This window comes from Oncorhynchus gorbuscha, linkage group LG03 (assembly GCF_021184085.1).
Source record: "Oncorhynchus gorbuscha isolate QuinsamMale2020 ecotype Even-year linkage group LG03, OgorEven_v1.0, whole genome shotgun sequence".
In the NCBI taxonomy this organism is placed as follows: domain Eukaryota; kingdom Metazoa; phylum Chordata; class Actinopteri; order Salmoniformes; family Salmonidae; genus Oncorhynchus; species Oncorhynchus gorbuscha.
The window spans coordinates 10357413-10373118 of NC_060175.1; the positions used below are offsets into that span (position 1 = coordinate 10357413).

At 42.6% G+C, this 15706-nt stretch overlaps 1 pseudogene; it reads right to left on the reverse strand.

Annotated features, from left to right (window-relative positions):
- Window positions 1-15706, reverse strand: part of LOC124025574 — a 145996-nt pseudogene that overhangs the window by 33224 nt on the left and 97066 nt on the right.

Genomic DNA, 15706 nt, shown 5'->3' on the forward strand with positions numbered 1-15706 from the left:
ACAACTAATAGATATGCTAACTGTGGATAACAGTCGTTTTAAGTTTAGCATAGCTAGCAAAGCGTTTCACATTTCTTGCTAGCTAATCAAATGACACCTGCATCTCTAGCTGTGTAGCCCCTGATAAACGATATGAGGGGATATATTCAGTCACTCCCCCACTTATCCAATGACATGGCATCCCAGGGGTGTCGAACACAATCACACGGGCTGTATTGAAAAAAAAAAAAAAATTTGCATGGCCAGACAGCCTATTAGTTTATACAACAACAACAAAACACATGCAACTGCGACCAAAACTGGCCAAATATGTTTTTTTATAATGTAAATAATAATAATAATGTAAATAGTACATAGTATTTTAACATATTAAAACAAAAGAAGAGGAACAGTTGTCCAGCCTTAGCTGCTATGCTTGCAGATATAATTCGATCCAAATCAAAAGGTATTTAATAATTCCAAATAACAAAAACATTAGCTATAGGTTGTTGTAACATTTCAACTTAAAACATGTTCTGCCTTTTTTTTGTTGATGCACGGCATGGATCACTAGTGTGGTTGAATACAGTATGACTGTATGGGTCACTGGTGTGGTTGACTACAGTATGACTGTATGGGTCACTGGTGTGGTTGAATACAGTATGACTGTATGGGTCACTGGTGTGGTTGAATACAGTATTACTGTATGGGTCACTGGTGTGGTTGAATACAGTATTACTGTATGGGTCACTGGTGTGGTTGAATACAGTATTACTGTATGGGTCACTGGTGTGGTTGATGGTTGGTCACTGGTGTGGTTGAATACAGTATTACTGTATGGGTCACTGGTGTGGTTGAATACATTATTAATGTATGGGTCACTGGTGTGGTTGAATACAGTATTACTGTATGGGTCACTGGTGTGGTTGAATACAGTATTACTGTATGGGTCACTGGTGTGGTTGAATACAGTATTACTGTATGGGTCACTGGTGTGGTTGAATACAGTATTACTGTATGGGTCACTGGTGTGGTTGAATACAGTATTAATGTATGGGTCACTGGTGTGGTTGAATACAGTATTACTGTATGGGTCACTGGTGTGGTTGAATACAGTATTAATGTATGGGTCACTGGTGTGGTTGAATACAGTATTACTGTATGGGTCACTGGTGTGGTTGTGGGTCATGGGTCACTGTGTGGTTGAATACAGTATTACTGTATGGGTCACTGGTGTGGTTGAATACAGTATTACTGTATGGGTCACTGGTGTGGTTGAATACAGTATTAATGTATGGGTCACTGGTGTGGTTGAATACAGTATTACTGTATGGGTCACTGGTGTGGTTGAATACAGTATTACTGTATGGGTCACTGGTGTGGTTGAATACAGTATTACTGTATGGGTCACTGGTGTGGTTGAATACAGTATTACTGTATGGGTCACTGGTGTGGTTGAATACAGTATTACTGTATGGGTCACTGGTGTGGTTGAATACAGTATTACTGTATGGGTCACTGGTGTGGTTGAATACAGTATTAATGTATGGGTCACTGGTGTGGTTGAATACAGTATTAATGTATGGGTCACTGGTGTGGTTGAATACAGTATTACTGTCATGGGTCACTGGTGTGGTTAACTGTATGGGTCACTGGTGTGGTTGAATACAGTATTACTGTATGGGTCACTGGTGTGGTTGAATACAGTATTATTTATTATTATTTATTTGTCAAAGACGCCTAATACAACAAGGGTAGTGAAATGCTTACTTGACAAGCCCTTAACTAATATTGAGCAAGTAGACTAAAATAAAAAGTAATAATTAAAAGTAAAACAATAACAATAACAATAACAATAGCGAGGCCATATACAGGGGGTACCGGTACAGAGTCAATGTGGAGGCTATATACAGGGGGTACCAGTACAGTGTCAATGTGGAGGCTATATACAGGGGGTACCGGTACAGAGTCAATGTGGAGGCTATATACAGGGGGTACCGGTACAGAGTCAATGTGGAGGTTATATACAGGGGTACCGGTACAGAGTCAATGTGGAGGCTATATACAGGGGTACCGGTACAGAGTCAATGTGGAGGTTATATACAGGGGTACCGGTACAGAGTCAATGTGGAGGCTATATACAGGGGTACCGGTACAGAGTCAATGTGGAGTCTATATACAGGGGGTACCGGTACAGAGTCAATGTGGAGGCTATATACAGGGGTACCGGTACAGAGTCAATGTGGAGGCTATATACAGGGGGTACCGGTACAGAGTCAATGTGGAGGCTATATACAGGGGTACCGGTACAGAGTCAATGTGGAGGTTATATACAGGGGGTACCGGTACAGAGTCAATGTGGAGGCTATATACAGGGGTACCGGTACTGAGTCAATGTGGAGGCTATATACAGGGGGTACCGGTACAGAGTCAATGTGGAGGCTATATACAGGGGGTACCGGTACTGAGTCAATGTGGAGGCTATATACAGGGGGTACCGGTACAGAGTCAATGTGGAGGCTATATACAGGGGGTACCGGTACAGAGTCAATGTGGAGGCTATATACAGGGGTACCGGTACAGAGTCAATGTGGAGGCTATATACAGGGGGTACCGGTACAGAGTCAATGTGGAGGCTATATACAGGGGTACCGGTACAGAGTCAATGTGGAGGCTATATACAGGGGGTACCGGTACAGAGTCAATGTGGAGGCTATATACAGGGTGTACCGGTACAGAGTCAATGTGGAGGCTATATACAGGGGTACCGGTACAGAGTCAATGTGGAGGCTATATACAGGGGTACCAGTACAGAGTCAATGTGGAGGTTATATACAGGGGTACCGGTACAGAGTCAATGTGGAGGTTATATACAGGGGGTACCGATACAGAGTCAGTGTGGAGACTATATACAGGGGGTACCAGTACAGAGTCAATGTGGAGGTTATATACAGGGGGTACCGGTACAGAGTCAATGTGGAGGTTATATACAGGGGGTACCGATACAGAGTCAGTGTGGAGACTATATACAGGGGGTACCGGTACAGAGTCATTTTGGAGGCTATATACAGGGGGTACCGGTACAGAGTCAATGTGGAGGCTATATACAGGGGGTACCGGTACAGAGTCAATGTGGAGGCTATATACAGGGGGTACCGGTACAGAGTCAATGTGGAGGCTATATACAGGGTGTACCGGTACAGAGTCAATGTGGAGGCTATATACAGGGGGTACCGGTACAGAGTCAATGTGGAGGCTATATACAGGGGGTACCAGTACAGAGTCAATGTGGAGGTTATATACAGGGGGTACCGGTACAGAGTCAATGTGGAGGTTATATACAGGGGGTACCGGTACAGAGTCAATGTGGAGGCTATATACAGGGGGACACCGAGTCAGTGCGCAGGGGTACAGGCTAGTATTCAGTAGTCTAATGTCTTGGGGGTAGATGCTGTTGAGGAGCCTTTTTGGTCCTAGACTTGGTGCTCTGGTAGTGCTTGCCTTGCGGTAGCAGTTGAGGAGCCTTTTGGTCCTAGACTTGGTGCTCTGGTAGTGCTTGCCTTGCGGTAGCAGTTGAGGAGCCTTTTGGTCCTAGACTTGGTGCTCTGGTAGTGCTTGCCTTGCGGTAGCTGTTGGGTAGCCTTTTGGTCCTAGACTTGGTGCTCTGGTAGTGCTTGCCTTGCGGTAGCTGTTGGGTAGCCTTTTGGTCCTAGACTTGGTGCTCTGGTAGTGCTTGCCTCGCGGTAGCTGTTGGGTAGCCTTTTGGTCCTAGACTTGGTGCTCTGGTAGTGCTTGCCTCGCGGTAGCTGTTGGGTAGCCTTTTGGTCCTAGACTTGGTGCTCTGGTAGTGCTTGCCTTGCGGTAGCTGTTGGGTAGCCTTTTGGTCCTAGACTTGGTGCTCTGGTAGTGCTTGCCTTGCGGTAGCTGTTGGGTAGCCTTTTGGTCCTAGACTTGGTGCTCTGGTAGTGCTTGCCTTGCGGTAGCTGTTGAGTAGCCAGCCAAGGCTACTTCTCTAATGTTGCTGTGATAGGCCTACATGTTCCTCCTTTGCCTGGTGTGTCGTTGCAGGTTTAGTTTTTTGGTTATTAATTTTCAAGCGTTAAAAAACCGAAGTCAGACTGCACCATTTTAGTAGCCTAGCTAGGACTGTGGCATGTGTCTGTACACTTTCCCTCTGCTGAACACAGCAAACCGGACAAACGAAAAATAGTTGAATTCACTGATGGGAGCACATCAGGCTGTAATTTGATAAAGTAGATGACTCAGCTATTGACTGGCTGGTGTGTTGTATTCGGCCCGCGGGCCTTGTGTTTGACACGTACACTATACTACTAGCCACATTATTACTGACTTGTGATTGTTCACCTTGCTAGTTTGATTGACATTCCCTGCCTTATTTACATGTGTACATTTCTGCTCCAAAATATTGAGTTATTGAAACATAAACAGTGCCTCCTGAATGGAACAAGACGGAGAGAGAAAGAGAGAAGGGAGGAAGGGAGTCTCCTGCACCTGGCTGGGAGACAGAGTGAAAGACAAACAATGTACCAGGTCAGCTGTGATTTACCACCTGACAGCAATATGTTTTGGACTACCAAGAAATGTATTGGTGAATTATATATTCATCTGCTTTGCTTTATCTTGGTCCAGGTCGCAGTTGTAAATGAGAACGTGTTCTCAACTAGCTTACCTGGTTAAATAAAAAAATAAAAAATAAAAAAATAAAAAAATAAATAAATAAAAAATAAAAAATCATGCATTGAACTACATCCATCTATTCTGCCAACAACCTTAGTGTACGTCATGGAACTCCTATTTTTAAAAACTCTTATAAAGCTAGTTTTGTAACATAAACTAGGAATTAGATTTTGTTTTTACTGAGATTATGATTGTCTGTTTGTATCATATCTGCAAAGTAGTTAATTAAAACACTGTCAATTCCACATTAAAATAAAACCAGTCATTAAATCATTGTCAGTTATTGTCATAAAATGAATCATATGAATCGTACAATAATATTTGTTGTGAAATGTTTAAAGCCCAAACTCACCTGGAGGTTGAGAAAACTCCGTAGATGACAGGGTTCTGGTCGTCTTTGGTCTCCAGAATGAAGATATCCTCTGAAATGAACCACAGTCAGAGACCATTAACAAAAGGAATACCTTTTCATGCTAGCAGAATGACCTGTACTCATTTTACCAGGACATTGTACCCCGAAACACTGTCAATCAAAAGTGAAAAAAGTTACAAGCCAGAAAACCAAACCACTAAACAAACAATTCAATAATTTCCTCTTATCAAAGTCATGATAATACAAATGTAAATGTTCATTAAAAAACATTTTTTTTTTAAACATTTCAGCAGTGTAGATAAAGAGTACCGAGCTCATCAAACTGTGTGTCCTGTCCCCCAGGTCCTGGTACAGAACACACCAGACGGGCCTTGAGGAAGGTACTCCAACGATTAATCAGACTCCTCTTCCCTCCGACGTCATTCTAACGGGAGACACAGAGGAGGTGATCGGACATGAAACCAACACCTACATATCTCTCAGTTAGGTACTTTTAGTCTCACTAATTTCATTCAAATCGGTCACTGTAGGATCTGCTGTTACTGTAGGATCTGCTGTTACTGTAGGATCTGTGACTGTAGGATCTGATGTTACTGTAGGATCTGTGACTGTAGGATCTGCTGTCACTGTAGGATCTGCTGTTACTGTAGGATCTGCTGTTACTGTAGGATCTGTGACTGTAGGATCTGATGTTACTGTAGGATCTGCTGTTACTGTAGAATCTGATGTTACTGTAGGATCTGATGTTACTGTAGGATCTGATGTTACTGTAGAATCTCTGTTACTGTAGGATCTGCTGTTACTATAGGATCTGCTGTTAATATAGGATCTGCTGTTAATATAGGATCTGCTGTTACTGTAGAATCTCTGTTACTGTAGGATCTGTTACTGTAGGATCTGCTGTTACTGTAGGATCTGGTGTTACTGTAGGATCTGATGTTACCGTCAGATCTGCTGTTACTGTAGGATCTGTTACTGTAGGATCTGCTGTTACTGTAGGATCTGGTGTTACTGTAGGATCTGCTGTTACTGTAGAATCTCTGTTACTGTAGGATATGTTACTGTAGGATCTGCTGTTACTGTAGGATCTGGTGTTACTGTAGGATCTGCTGTTACTGTAGAATCTCTGTTACTGTAGGATCTGCTGTTACTATAGGATCTGCTGTTAATATAGGATCTGCTTTTAATATAGGATCTGCTGTTACTGTAGAATCTCTGTTACTGTAGGATCTGTTACTGTAGGATCTGCTGTTACTGTAGGATCTGCTGTTACGGTAGGATCTGATGTTACTGTAGAATCTCTGTTACTGTATGATCTGCTGTTACTGTAGGATCTGCTGTTACTGTAGGATCTGTTACTGTAGGACCTGGTGTTACTGTAGGATCTGATGTTACTGTAGGATCTGCTGTTACTCTAGGATCTGTTACTGTAGGATCTGCTGTTACTGTATGATCTGATGTTACTGTATGATCTGATGTTACTGTAGGATCTGATGTTACTGTAGGATCTGCTGTTACTGTAGGATCTGCTGTTACTGTAGGATATGTTACTGTAGGATCTGTTACTGTAGGATCTGCTGTTACTGTAGGATCGGCTGTTACTGTAGAATCTCTGTTACTGTAGGATCTGTTACTGTAGGATCTGATGTTAATGTAGGATCTGATGTTACTGTAGGATCTGATGTTACTGTAGGATCTGCTGTTAATATAGGATATGCTGTTACTGTAGGCTCTGATGTTACTGTAGGCTCTGTTACTGTAGGCTCTGTTGTTACTGTAGGATCTGTTACTGTAGGATCTGTTGTTATTGTAGGATCTGTTACTGTAGGATCTGATGTTACTGTAGGATCTGATGTTACTGTAGGCTCTGATGTCACTGTAGGCTCTGATGTTACTGTAGACTCTGTTACTGTAGGCTCTGTTGTTACTGTAGGATCTGTTACTGTAGGATCTGTTGCTACTGTAGGATCTGCTGTTACTGTAGGATCTGCTGTTACTGTAGGATCTGTTACTGTAGGATCTGATGTTACTGTAGGATCTGATGTTACTGTAGGATCTGTTACTGTAGGATCTGTTACTGTAGGATCTGCTACTGTCGGATCTGCTGTTACTGTAGGATCTGTTACTGTAGGATCTGTTACTGTAGGATCTGCTGTTACTGTAGGATCTGCTGTTACTGTAGGATCTGCTGTTACAGTAGGATCTGTTACTGTAGGATCTGCTACTGTCGGATCTGCTGTTACTGTAGGATCTGTTACTGTAGGATCTGCTACTGTCGGATCTGCTGTTACTGTAGGATCTGTTACTGTAGGATCTGTTACTGTATGATCTGGTGTTACTGTAGGATCTGCTGTTACTGTAGGATCTGATGTTACTGTAGGATCTGCCTGCCACTGTAGGCTCTGCTGTCAAGCCCTTTGTGAAAATATTGTAGCAAATTCCTATTTACCTTGCAGATGCGTGCCACTCTACTGTAAACCCTCTTGTCCCACTGGCTGGACTCTACAGCTGTCTCCTTTAAGAAGAAGTAAACCTTGTCATCGTCCACACTTTGTGTGTCTGGAATGGAGAAGGAACCCACAAACTCTGGCTCTGCATGGGGAGGAAATTATATCATGGTGAGGAGGATAATACAGTATACAGATGTAGGATCTTAATTTGATCACCCCTGTTACAGGATAACTTTCCTGCATTGCAGGATATTTTAAACTTGTAGTGTAGTTGAGGTTAAAAAAGGATTCTAAAGTTTGTGATTTCCACTTTGACATTTCAGACTTCCCCTTACGAAAAATGTCCATTAATTCTAATCCACATAACTCATATTTTCTGTTGCTGCAGGATTATATTCCTGCTGTAACAAATTGGCTAAAATTAAGATCCTACATCTGTAGGAACCCTTTGGAACAGTCTAGAACATGATCAGTGTCTGGAATGGAGAAGAAACCCACAAACTAAGGCCCTGCATGGGAGAAACAAAAGATATCACGATGAGGACTCATCAACTCACTTCAGTATTGGACGTTTGTCTTAGACATAAACGTCAAATAATGACTTGGAGTGATTTGCCTCCTTGAAATGACGAGAAGATTGGCAAGAATCCCGAATTAGCTGAGGTAAGGAAAACAGTTGAGGCTTGTGCCTACAATCTAGCTGAGTACTTATAATTATAACGGTTGAGGCTTGTGCCTACGACCTAGCTGAGTACGTATAATTAGGAAATCTTTTGACAACTGCCATAGAGACATTTTTGTTTTCTGTCTCTTCAGTCCTCTGCGTCTCACCATTGAGCCAGTGGTCCTGGTAGGCCTCAGTGCGTATATAGTGCTGGTTGCTGCTGTGCACAGAGACAGAAAATACGGAATATAGCTGCGTTGGTACCCATAAAATCCACCGACGTCCCCGCATACAAATCTCCATCTAGGGGTGAGATTGGGATGGGGTTTGGCTTACAAAACATACATACATACATACATACATACATACATACATACATACATACATACATACATACATACATACATACATACATACATACATACATACATACAGACAGACAGACAGACAGACAGACAGACAGACAGACAGACAGACAGACAGACAGACAGACAGACAGACAGACAGACAGACAGACAGACAGACAGACAGACAGACAGACAGACAGACAGACAGACAGACAGACAGACAGACAGACAGACAGACAGACAGACAGACACTGACAGACATACTGACAGACAGACAGACAGACAGACAGACAGACAGACAGACAGACAGACAGACAGACAGACAGACAGACAGACAGACAGACAGACAGACAGACAGACAGACAGACAGACAGACTGTACATACATACATACATACATACATACATATATACATACATACATACATACATACATACATACATACATACATACATACATACATACATACATACATACATACATACATACATACATACATACATACATACATACATACATAAAAGCGACAGACAGACAGACAGACAGACAGACAGACAGACAGACAGACAGACAGACAGACATACATACATACATACATACATACATACATACATACATACATACATACATACATACATATACATACATACATACATACATACATACATACATACAGACATACACATACATACATGCATACATACATACATACATACATACATACACATCTTCATAAGACCCTCATCAAGGTAGAGTCAATTTGGTTGAACGCATCTGTCTGGTTTACAAGACTAAGAGTAATTTGGGTCGGTTTCATTGTTTTGGAAACTATATATATTTACAGCTATACCCTTTTGGAAAAGATCATGTATATTAAAATGTATTATTCTGAAATATGTCTGTCACATTTATTGGACAGGATATTGTTTATATAATATATAGCCTGTGTGAATATGGAATTCAGCAAATACTTATGGATATTCAATCACATAGGTAGTTACCATAGAACTCCTAAAACGCACAGAGCAGGACCTCATTCCCAGTGGTAGCAACTAACTCTGTTGTCCCTAATTATGAACCATATGTTTTATGTAGTGGGGTCTGGCGGGATTTACGTCCACTTCAAACTATGTGAGAACTAAATCATGTGGTTCTCTCCTCTAACTCCCTTCCTGGTCACACCATTTCTGGAGGCTGGAAGGGTGGGTTTGATTACCGCATCGGTCACATATTGAATATTGTGTGTCACAGTCAACGTTAACAGTTCTGTAAGTCATTGTGGAGGAAATGGTCTCCTTAATGTCAATATTTTCCATATTAGCTGGATATATTACTTATCGGTGAGCCTGGTCATTCTCTTCAAATACTGAAAATGCACGTGTCCCTGTCAACGTTCTGTATATCACTACAAGGGTTTCGTATGTGGACATTGTATTTGTATATGACTTACCGGTGAGCCTGGCGGTGAAGGGTTCCCGTGGACTAAAGGGACATTTCCCCCGGCCAGACTCCACAGCATGGCTCTGCAGACGGAACAACGGCTCCTAGGAGACCCACAGAGAACCGTAGAGATTCGATATAGTTCTATTCTACTCATGTTATGTTCTATTGTCTGGGATATACCGTCTGAGATCATACAGCCAGTTGGGTTCTCATTTGATCGAGCAGACAGGAATAAATATCTCTCTGGGAAGAAGAAGGGCGGGGATATATATTTCATGATTAACTACTCATGCTGTGATTGTGATAACATACAGGAACTCAAGTCCTTTTGTTCACTCGATGTAGAATACCTCACAATCAAATGCCAACCGTATTACCTCCCAAGACAATTCTCTTCAGTTATAGTCTAAGCTGTGTATATTCCCCCTCAAGCCGATACTATGACGGCCCTCAAAGAACTTCACTGGACTTTATGCAAACAGGAAACAGCATATCCTGAGGCCACATTTGTTGTAGCAGTGGATTTTAACAAAGAATATTTGAGGAAAACACTATAGAAGTTCTATCAACACATTGACTGTAGTTCTCGCGCTGCTAAACACTCGACTACTGCTACTCCAACTTCCGGGATGCCCTCCCAGCCCTCCAGCCCTCCATTCGGCATATCTGACCACGACTCCATTTTGCCCCTCCCTTCCTATAGGCAGAAACTCAAACAGGAAGTACCCATGCTGAGGACTATTCAATGCTAGTCTGACCAATCGGAATCCACGCTTCAAGATTGGGACTGGGATATGTTCCGGGTAGCCTTTGAGAATAATTAACGCTCAGACACGAGACGTATGTGACAGGGTCTCCAGACAATCACGGACTACAAAGGGGAAAACCAGCCACGTCACGGACACGGACACCTTGCTTCCAGACAAACTAAACACCTTCGCTTTGAGGATAACACAGTGCCTCCCACGCAGCCTGTGGGCTCTCCTTCTCCGTGGCCAACGTGAGTAAGACATTTATGAGTGTTTAAGCTCGCGTCCTCAGAGCATGCGCAGACCAGCTGGCTGGAGTGTTTATGGACATTTTCAAACTCTCCCTATGCCAGTCTACTGTCCCCACATGCTTCAAGATGGCCACCATAGTTCCTGTGGCCAAGAAAGCAAAGGTAACTGAACTAAATGATTATTGCCCCATAGCACTCACTTCTGTCATCATGAAGTGCTTTGAGAGACTAGTCAAGGATCATATCACCTCTACCTTACCTGACACCCTAGACCCACTTCAATTTGCTTACCACCCCAATAGATCCACAGATGATGCAATCGCCATCACACTGTACACTGCCCTAACCCATCGGGACAAGAGGAATACCTATGCAAGACTGCTGTCCATTGACTATATTCAACACCATAGTGCCCTCCAAGCTCATCATTAAGCTTGAGGCCCTGGGTCTGAACCCTGCCCAGTGCAACTGGGTCCTGGACTTTCTAACGGTCCGCCCCCAGGTGGTGAAGGTAGAAAACAACACCTCCACTTTGCTGATCCTCAACACAGGGGCCCGTGTTCAGCCCCCTCCTGTACTCCATGTTCACCCATGACTGCGTGGCCACGCACACCTCCAACTCAATCATTAAGTTTGCAGATGACACAACAGTAGTAGGCCTGATTACTAACAAAGGCGACACGGCGTACAGGGAGGAGGTGAGGATCCTTGGAGTGTGGTGTCAGGAAAATAACCTCACACCCAACATCAACAAAACTAAGGAGCTGATCGTGGACTTCAGGAAACAGCAGAGGGAGCAGCCCCCTATCCACATAGTCGGGACCACAGTGGATAAGGTAGAAAGAATCAAGATCCTCGGCGTACACATCACGGACACACTGAAATGGTTCACCCACACAGACAGTGTGGTGATGAAGGTGCAACAGCGACCCAAATTTGGTTTGGGACCTAAAACCCTCACAGAATTTTACAGATGCACAATTGAGAGCATCCAGCCGGGCTGTATCACCACCTGGTACTGCAACTGCACCGCTGTGGAACACTAGTCACTTTAATAATGTTAACATATTTTGCATTACTTATCTCATACTGTATTCTATTCTACTGTATCTTAGTCTATGCCGCTCTGACATTGCTGGTCCATATATTCATATATTCCTTATTAATTCCATTCCTTTAGATTTGTTTGCATTGTTGTGAAACTGTTAGATATTACTGCACTGTTAGAGAGAGAAACACAAGCATTTTGAGACACCCGCAATAACATCTGCTAAACACGTGTTTGTGACCAATAACATTTGATTTGATTTGATATGTGGATCGGTGCAGAGAATGATGTCACATCCACAATAGCATTAGCCTCCTCTACCACAGAGAACCATCTCAACCACCACAATGTAATAATTTCATCTCTGCAATAGCATTAACCTCCTCTACTGGAACAGAGCGTTTAGTCGGAGAGATGGAACAGAGTGTTTAGTCAGAGTTTAGTCAGAGAGATGGAACAGAGAGTTTAGTCAGAGAGATGGAACAGAGAGTTTAGTCAGAGAGATGGAACAGAGAGTTTAGTCAGAGAGATGGAATAGAGAGTTTAGTCAGAGTTTAGTCAGAGAGGTGGAACAGAGAGTTTAGTCAGAGAGATGGAACAGAGTGTTTAGTCAGAGAGATGGAACAGAGAGAGTTTAGTCAGAGAGATGGTACAGAGAGTTTAGTCAGAGAGATGGAACAGAGTGTTTAGTCAGAGAGATGGAACAGAGAGTTTAGTCAGAGTTTAGTCAGAGAGATGGAACAGAGTGTTTAGTCAGAGAGATGGAACAGAGAGTTTAGTCAGAGAGATGGAACAGAGAGTTTAGTCAGAGAGATGGAACAGAGTGTTTAGTCAGAGAGATGGAACAGAGAGTTTAGTCAGAGTTTAGTCAGAGAGATGGAACAGAGTGTTTAGTCAGAGAGATGGAACAGAGAGTTTAGTCAGAGTTTAGTCAGAGAGATGGAACAGAGAGTTTAGTCAGAGTTTAGTCAGAGAGATGGAACAGAGAGTTTAGTCAGAGAGATGGAACAGAGAGTTTAGTCAGAGAGATGGAACAGAGAGTTTAGTCAGAGAGATGGAACAGAGAGTTTAGTCAGAGATGGAACAGAGAGTTTAGTTTCAGAGAGATGGAACAGAGAGTTTAGTCAGAGAGATGGAACAGAGTGTTTAGTCAGAGAGATGGAACAGAGAGAGTTTAGTCAGAGAGATGGTACAGAGAGTTTAGTCAGAGAGATGGAACAGAGTGTTTAGTCAGAGAGATGGAACAGAGAGTTTAGTCAGAGTTTAGTCAGAGAGATGGAACAGAGTGTTTAGTCAGAGAGATGGAACAGAGAGTTTAGTCAGAGAGATGGAACAGAGAGTTTAGTCAGAGAGATGGAACAGAGTGTTTAGTCAGAGAGATGGAACAGAGAGTTTAGTCAGAGTTTAGTCAGAGAGATGGAACAGAGTGTTTAGTCAGAGAGATGGAACAGAGAGTTTAGATGGAACAGAGAGTTTAGTCAGAGAGATGGAACAGAGAGTTTAGTCAGAGTTTAGTCAGAGAGATGGAACAGAGAGTTTAGTCAGAGTTTAGAGAGATGGAACAGAGAGTTTAGTCAGAGAGATGGAACAGAGAGTTTAGTCAGAGAGATGGTACAGAGAGTTTAGTCAGAGAGATGGAACAGAGAGTTTAGTCAGAGAGATGGTACAGAGAGTTTAGTCAGAGAGATGGAACAGAGTGTTTAGTCAGAGAGATGGAACAGAGAGTTTAGAGAGTTTAGTCAGAGAGATGGAACAGAGAGTTTAGTCAGAGAGATGGAACAGAGAGTTTAGTCAGAGTTTAGTCAGAGAGATGGAACAGAGAGTTTAGTCAGAGAGATGGAACAGAGAGTTTAGTCAGAGAGAGATGGTTTACAGAGAGTTTAGTCAGAGAGATGGAATAGAGAGTTTAGTCAGAGTTTAGTCAGAGAGATGGAACAGAGAGTTTAGTCAGAGAGATGGAACAGAGAGTTTAGTCAGAGAGATGGAACAGAGTGTTTAGTCAGAGAGATGGAACAGAGAGTTTAGTCAGAGTTTAGTCAGAGAGATGGAACAGAGAGTTTAGTCAGAGATCAGAGTTTAGTCAGAGAGATGGAACAGAGAGTTTAGTCAGAGAGATGGAACAGAGAGTTTAGTCAGAGAGATGGAACAGAGAGTTTAGTCAGAGAGATGGAACAGAGAGTTTAGTCAGAGAGATGGAACAGAGAGTTTAGTCAGAGAGATGGAACAGAGTGTTTAGTCAGAGAGATGGAACAGAGAGTTTAGTCAGAGTTTAGTCAGAGAGATGGAACAGAGTGTTTAGTCAGAGAGATGGAACAGAGAGTTTAGTCAGAGAGATGGAACAGAGTGTTTAGTCAGAGAGATGGAACAGAGAGTTTAGTCAGAGTTTAGTCAGAGAGATGGAACAGAGAGTTTAGTCAGAGTTTAGTCAGAGAGATGGAACAGAGAGTTTAGTCAGAGAGATGGAACAGAGAGTTTAGTCAGAGAGATGGAACAGAGAGTTTAGTCAGAGAGATGGTACAGAGAGTTTAGTCAGAGAGATGGAACAGAGAGTTTAGTCAGAGAGATGGAACAGAGAGTTTAGTCAGAGAGATGGAACAGAGAGTTTAGTCAGAGAGATGGAACAGAGTGTTTAGTCAGAGATGGAACATGGTTTAGTCAGAGAGATGGAGAGTTTAGTCAGAGAGATGGAACAGAGTTTAGTCAGAGAGATGGAACAGAGTGTTTAGTCAGAGAGATGGAACAGAGAGTTTAGTCAGAGAGATGGAACAGAGAGTTTAGTCAGAGAGATGGAACAGAGTTTAGTCAGAGAGATGGAAAGAGAGTTTAGTCAGAGAGATGGAACAGAGTTTAGTCAGAGATGGAACAGAGGTAGTCAGAGAGTTTAGTCAGAGAGATGGAACAGAGAGTTTAGTCAGAGAGATGGAACAGAGAGTTTAGTCAGAGAGATGGAACAGAGAGTTTAGTCAGAGAGATGGAACAGAGAGTTTAGTCAGAGAGATGGAACAGAGAGTTTAGTCAGGTTTAGTCAGAGAGATGGAACAGAGAGTTTAGTCAGAGAGATGGAACAGAGTTTAGTCAGAGAGATGGAACAGAGTTTAGTCAGAGAGATGGAACAGAGAGTTTAGTCAGAGAGATGGTACAGAGTTTAGTCAGAGAGATGGAACAGAGTGTTTAGTCAGAGAGATGGAACAGAGAGTTTAGTCAGAGAGATGGAACAGAGTGTTTAGTCAGAGAGATGGAACAGAGAGTTTAGTCAGAGTTTAGTCAGAGAGATGGAAGTCAGAGATGGTTTAGTCAGAGTTTAGTCAGAGAGATGGAACAGAGAGTTTAGTCAGAGAGATGGAACAGAGAGTTTAGTCAGAGAGATGGAACAGAGAGTTTAGTCAGAGAGATGGTACAGAGAGTTTAGTCAGAGAGATGGAACAGAGAGTTTAGTCAGAGAGATGGAACAGAGTTTAGTCAGAGAGATGGAACAGAGTGTTTAGTCAGAGAGATGGAACAGAGAGTTAGTCAGAGAGATGGAACAGAGTTTAGTCAGAGAGATGGAACAGAGTGTTTAGTCAGAGAGATGGAACAGAGAGTTTAGTCAGAGAGATGGAACAGAGTTTAGTCAGAGATGGAACAGAGATCAGAGATGGAACAGAGTGTTTAGTCAGAGAGATGGAACAGAGAGTTTAGTCAGAGAGATGGAACAGAGTTTAGTC